Genomic DNA, 7738 nt, shown 5'->3' on the forward strand with positions numbered 1-7738 from the left:
TATGGATTGTGCGAATAATTATTTTAATATTTAATGAAATACCAAATATTATTATTGTTCTTAAATTATACTTCAGCTTAGATATGATGAACATCCAGTAACGTATTGACATACCTCATGTATGATTTAATCATGACATAAATCATATATGATTTAATAAGTGTTATAAAAACTCGACTGCCTGGTTAAATACACAGACAAACATACATATAATTTCACAAAAATAGCTTGGTTTTTATATAGCAATAATTAATTTAATAATTCGTTCGCTAGTGTTTATTGTAAAATAAACACTTGATTAACAGCTTAAGATTGGTTAGTAGCTGCTAATTTATTGGTTAAAAAGAAAAATATAAGAAAACAAAAATATGTACATTATGTGATATCTATTCCATATTTAAAATATTCCATACAATCTGTATATATTTGTGAAGTAAGTAGTAGCAACTTGGAAAGTACTTTAAAATGATCCAATAATATTTTACCTTTGAAAGGAACAAATCAGATTCAACAGGTGCCACGATCTGATGAGAGTTCTAACCTCACCGAACCAATAATTTAATCGTGTTTGTTTAATGTAACAGTCATATTCCGTGAAATTTTAGACATTTAAATATTGAATTTGATTAAATATGAACTTATTTAAGTTTAAAAAATATTTTTTTTTGCAAAATTAAGATGCGCGGTCAATCCTATAAAAATATTTTGTTCTTTATTTATAGATATATTATTTATTGGCTATAAATATATACATAGCCAATAAATATATGCTTATAATATACCTAATTTATATTTATAAATATATAGAATAAAATTATACTGAAACTTTGCCCAAAATATTTCGTCTTAATGTCTTACATACGTAAGATGTATTGTAAAATTATATTTCAATAAATTGAACTGATTTCCGAAACATAAAAATAATTTTCCATTGTATTTAAAAACAATATTGTATAAATTAGATACAAATTTCCTAACTCTAAAGATATTTTTCATGGTTATAAATTTTGGTTACTTGTAGATTAAGATTCATCATAGTTTTTGCATTCTTCATTGTTCAAATTTACCGACTTTTTTGTTCTCAGATATAAGGAAATGTGATACAACTTCTATCCCTTCAAAGATAAAATAGAAATTTTGCCCCCAAATAATAAATTTATTATTATTATTATTATGTATACTGAAAGTGGCGTGGCTCAGTGGTGAGATACTGTGCTACTAACTCCAATGACCCGTGTTCGAATCCGTTTGTGGTACATAATTAATTATTTATTTTGTTACTGTAGCCGTGAGTCAACCCTGTAGATTTGGAAGTCCCCGTAGTCAATCCAGCCTCATAAAATGGGTACCCTTAATTGGGGTGTATTAATTTGGTGGTCAAGCGTGATTAATAATGCTATGGTATCCCGTGATTCAACTCAACACTCTTGAAACGTTCTACCAATTTTCAAAAGTGTTGAGTTAAATACTATACTGAATTTCTAGCTTAATAAAAAAAAAGTTAACTCTCTAAAATTGGATTAAATACACAAAAAAATGAACACATCATGTTTGTAAAACTAAGGTTTTATGTCTTATTGGACATAAAAGGTTCAAGGTATTATTTTTTATTGTAATATTTTTTTCAGTAAAAAGAGTTATTAAAATTTCTTAATATCAGCAAATAAGCCATGTACCTTATGTTATAGTTTATGAGGTCTATGACGTATGGTGAGATATTTAAATTTTTTTATTATTTATCCCAATTATTAACAAGTCGGCAAATATTTTCGTACATCTTTTTTCCAAATGTATATGAAAAATTAAACATATCAAACGCAGTTTTTTACTTTATAGTGTTCTTAGTAATAAAATAGTCATATTTTTAATAATAGTATTTTTTTTTAAAAGTATTTCACATAAATTTAAGTGATGGGAAAAAATGGAAGTCCTTTTTTGATTCATGATACTTTAAATCATATTTATTGAGTCAAAAATATGCCATTAAGTTTTCTATTTGTAGAGTTTTGGTATTTTATATACAAATCATTTATAAAAAATATACCAGCAGACACATTATTATTGTATGTATGCTGATTTTGGACAGATATGAAGTTTTAAGAGGAAAATTCATAGGATCAGTCGATAGTTTCACGACCAGACATATCAAGAATGTTGGCCAAGTACTTGAAGGCTTAATGCAACAAGTACATTTGACTTCTTTTTCAACTTGTCCCGACAAGTAAGGAAGTTGGCCTTCTTAGCAGTACCATTATCAAGGCTAAATAATTCATATCAAACCTGCAATGCAGAAAAACTATTCTTGTCTAATACTTTTATTTTTCTCCGATATGGTTGTCGCTAACGATCCGAGGTGAATGGAAATTTCATCAGTGGTAAAGAAACATTTACCAAACAATTCGTGTTTATTGGAAATGAACATTAGAAATAAAAGAAATTAGAAGATATTTAAAGAAATAACTATCTCTTCTGTCATATTCATATAGAAAAAATACTTGCTATGATCTACTTTATGCTATATATTTTATTACCTTTATATTTGTTCGCTTTTGCTTATTATGCGTTTATAATATATATTTTTCTTTTATATTTTTCTATTAATTTAAGTTCATATTAAAATATATCAAAATATTTTTTTTTTGGTTTTAGTCTATCCCTAGTCCATATATACAAGAAAAAGTACAAAATGGAATGCAATTATTTAAATCATAGTGGTCATAGTAATAAATTAGTCAATTTTTAGTAATTTTATTTAAATATATACATATGTAATTCTAAAGAAAGTAGACAGGCGATTGCTTAAAGAATAGTTCATTATAAATAAATGGTTACACAGCTATAACAGAAGTACTAAATAAAATACACCTAAGTAGAAATACTATTCTACTTACCTAAAACAATAGAATAGAATAAAAGTCCCTTTCAGCTTATAATTTGAAAACCAAAAACACAACATTTCTTATATTAGTTCAGCTCGGGACCGCTAGGGGTACAGCTTATAGTAGTGTTCCAGTATTGCAGCATCACAGTTATTTAAATTATGAATATAATTTACATTTATATATTTTATAATATATGCCATATATTCTACATATGGCACTATGGAATATGAACATTTATAGCACATGAGGCTTATAAGGGAAAATAGGAAAAATATGCGCATATTTCTTTACCACAATTTCTTATATGTCCTTATTTCAGTGTTACATAACTATATATATGTTTTACAAAAATTAATCAATATATGGAATATATAGCAAGGGGAAAAATTAAGACAATTCTTAAGTTCGAATCCGATTTTTCATTATTGAAAATAATCGTTTAATTTGCCATATAATATCTCTGAATATCTATCAACTTAATTTATTTCATATTTTAATACCTTATTTTGAGATTTTTTTTTTTTATCATTGGAGTTATAATCGGAAGAAACACTGATTTTAAAAAGTCATCATGTTGAGCTGCAAAAATTGATACTCACTTAGTGGCATAGGACCTCCGCTAGTATGCAGTGCAGAAGTACTTTTAATCATGATATCAAAAAATTAGGGAAAAAAATGTTAAAATCAGGAAGCGAAGGAAAAACGTCTGTACGTACAGTTTTAAATATTTATTTTCACTTATTACAAAGAATAATGAGGCATATTTTTTTAATGGCATCCTCATATATGTGTTAATGAATTCAGAATAAACAATTAATTGTAGATCGAAAGCGAATTTTTAAAGTTTCTTATCTTAGGGGTCATGATAACATGACATCTAGTCATGGTAGATGAGTGAAAAAACGACCTTTTTTAATTTTTTATTTTGTACTCAAAAATTTATTTTGAAAGTAAAATATAACCTCCATAGTTATATTATAGTAGAACAAAAGGAGAGTAGTTCATATTTTTACCAATAACTGGCGCTCTCGTTGCTTGAAAATGGACCGCACGTATGATTAATACATTCTCAAATATTGAACCATTTTTAAGTTTTAATTGTTGGTACTTATCAATTTAATTTAAAAAATAAAAAAAGAATATGAATTAATATGTATATTGATAACTAAAATTTTTATAGGTTATGATAGTAATGACTTCAATAAATTATATTTTATTTTAATAGTTGTATTTATTAAGGGTTACCATACAAGTCATTCTATCTTTGTATTTATTATCACTATTTTAAGTTTTATATTTTAAAACATAACTTAATATTAATCATATTATATAATATACTCCTTAACTGGAAAAGTTCCTTTTCAAGAGAGAAATTTAGTTATGCTGGCCAAATACGTTGGGTTGCTACATTACACAACATATACCAATCAATCAATGATCGGACATATTATATATATTTACATAATATAAAAAAAAAAAAAAAATTTCCCTCAGTTTCCTTTTACAATCAGTACCCGATACAATACATTATGTTTATAGAAACTTTTTAAAACATTATTTATTGATAGATATTACAATCTGTCATACCGTTGTGGGCAATCGGTAATAGTGATGAATGATCACATTAAGAATGAAAAATAAATAAATAAAAAAAAAGTACATACAAACAAATAAAATATCTCTTAAAATATATACAAAAAGAAGGATAAAGAATATGAACATAATCAAACTATGTCCATGAAAAAATAAATAAATAAAATAAAATAATGATAAAAATAAAAGAATCTCTAGTCACATTTACGCTCTTATATACAATATTTACACAATCAACCTGATTGGTCAGAGTAGAGGTCATAAAATCCCAGTGCATCCCTCTCGTCGCATCACTGGTAATGAGCCAGAGGAGGTTGAGCAAGTGCACTTAAGTCTACTCTCTAAATACAAACATTTTGATTTTTCTTTTTTGTTCTATCCATTTTACTATTACATTCTATTTTACAATTTTATTTCATTTAACTCAATTGACAAATTCACTCTCCCTAAGCATTCTCTCAGATCCTCTCCAGTGTCATGTTCGTGTTTGTTTAACGGATTAACGAGTGAAAATAAAATTAGCGTTAGTGTTAATAAATAAATCTTACGAAAGTACTTATCACTCAAAATTTATATTCATATAAAACACTTGGTTCCTCTATGTTTTAGCGTAATAATGATGATAGTTTTTATAATTTATAACAATTCTAGATGTTAAATACAGTATTAATGTTGTTTTGTAACTTGTGATGTTGTAGTTTGTCGAATTATAACCAAAGTAATTTTTCAATAATATAGGTTTTACCAAAGTGAAACATTGTCGCTATTAAAGGAAAAAGAAGAGTGTAAGGATGATCATAATTGTTATGTAGAGGTGGGCTCTATTTATCTTTTTTTTTCCCTGACAACAGATGTATATATATATATATATATATATATATATATATATATATATATACATACACACACATGTGACTGCGAACACTACAACATTACAGACTAAAAGACTCCCGTATCAAACAGGTTTAGCTGCGTTCCTGTTGGAAAGTATTTCTGACCTAGCCATTGTTGATGCGAAAAATGCGGTTATAGCACTTCTAGGTCAGAGAATTGCCAATTCGAACCGTGCGAAAGAGCATTGGAAATAAATATATCTAACATCGTTTGTAGATAGCTTGTTATTATTTTAACAGGATTGAGAAAAAAAAATATTGATAATTATTTATAAAAAGTTAATTATTTTAAGTAATTAATTCAAGCACATTAATATTTTTTAATTTGCTTGTTATAATTTTTTTTATTATTAATTAATATAAAACAAGACAAAGAAAAATTTATAAAATAAAAAATGAGACTGTATAAGGAGCGAATCTTAATTAATAGTAAAAATCTGGCATCACAAAACATTCACTTACCATCCTACATATATCCACAAATTTTGTGTTGGTTGGTGGGTTTGTGTTGAAGTTAACTTTGTAGTTTTCTAAAAATAAAATTAATAACCAGATAAGTAAAAAATAAGAACAAAAAAATTATATTTTTCTGCTCTTATAAAAATTCGTACTTTACGATATCTGGAGGTGGAAATCGAATAGTTTATATTTTTCCTTTTTCCTCTTTTATTTATTTATGAATTTTTTTTAATATATTGAGTTTATCTATGGTTTGTTATTGTTAACAATGAGAAATATTTTTTTTTTCTTCAAACAAACAAAATTAAAATTCGCTATCTAAGCACTTTCATACTATTCCGATAAGAAAAAGACTTAGCTGATATAAAAGACCATTTAATTCTACATTGATATGGTGAGTTTTATCAAAATCGTAATAGCCATTTTGATGTCACCTCCGTGGTGTATGCATACCTTAAATATATGATTGCACTATATAAGCAGGTGGAAGTTAAAATTAAAATAGTGAACTATGAAAAAAGTAAAACTGTTGACTAATAGTAAATATTAAGGGACGTGACGGCTGTGGGGGTTGAGGCGTACGTCGTGGGTTCAATTCCCACCTGGGGCCGTTAATATTTATTTTTTGGCGGTCTCGAAGATTGAATCTTGACCCTTCCACCTTGGTTAGTACGCGGCGGCAGCTCTGGAAGCCGCCAGGGGTTGTCAAAAAGGACTAAGAGGCCACTTGCGGGACTTGTTTCCCCCCACCAAATACCACTACCAGTACGAATATTAAATATTAGAACTACGCGGTCCATAAAGAAGTCAGGACATTTTAACTATATTGTAGAAATGACAATTTTTCAATAATTCATAGTACACCCAGGTGCAACGAATAATGTGTATACACTATATACAAGGTATCCCAAAATATAGATTCACCCCTAGTATTTTCTAAGAAAATAGGGTAGATCATCATGATTTTTTTAATACTTTTCGTATTATTAAATTTAGAATTCTAGTTTTCAGCGAAAATACACGTTTTGTGATCCCCGAGTTGAACTGAAGTTCCTCTTGATAGTATACATTTTTCTCATTTTTCGGATTGTCTCAAAATAGGCCCTAATGATTTAGAATAAACTCGTTAGATTAATGTCAATTATAATTCTCATTGAAGTAGTCTGACAGAATTGAAAAAGTGTTAGTATACTTTAAATTGTTAGTACGTGCTCTAAATACTTCTTGTTTATACTAATTGGTTCATTATAATGTGATATATTATTTTTAAAACATTATTTTTTTTTTTTTTTATGAAATTCATAATATTTTAAAAAAATATCATTTATAATTTTTTTTTTGTAGGCCTTTAAATTTTAATATTTTTTATGTAATGTTAATTTATCTTCAATGATTTAATTTATAAATTTCAATATTGAATATTCGTTGATCGTCAATATTATAACTTGATAAATGTGATGTAATAAATAAATTGTTTTGTATTTACTTTAAAAATTTATTAAAAATGAATCTAATAGTGTATTTAATTTTGTTACTACTGTAGTTTTGGACAAATTGTAAAACTTCAGTATTAATTTGATTAAAAAATTAATCGAAAACTTTTCATTTTTTAAAAATATTTCTCATATATAATAAATCGAAAAGTATATAATTAATTTTTACTTAAAAAAAGTTTAAAAAAAAAAAAATTAAAACTAAATTTTATAAAAACCTTGACTGCCATTTTATTATTAGCTAATCGATAAATAGAACATATAAAAAATATTTGAAGAAGTTTATCGGGGGGTGCGGTCAGCAAAGAACAACATAAATAAACAAAACAATATTTATTTATTTTATGCCGACGTTTCGACCTGAGTTTCAGGTCTTCATCAGGGATAGTGGCGTGTAAAGGGGACGGGAAGCAACTAA

The sequence above is a fragment of the Halyomorpha halys genome, unplaced genomic scaffold (assembly GCF_000696795.3).
Source record: "Halyomorpha halys isolate HHAL.00 unplaced genomic scaffold, Hhal_1.1 Scaffold149.1, whole genome shotgun sequence".
NCBI classification, from domain to species: domain Eukaryota; kingdom Metazoa; phylum Arthropoda; class Insecta; order Hemiptera; family Pentatomidae; genus Halyomorpha; species Halyomorpha halys.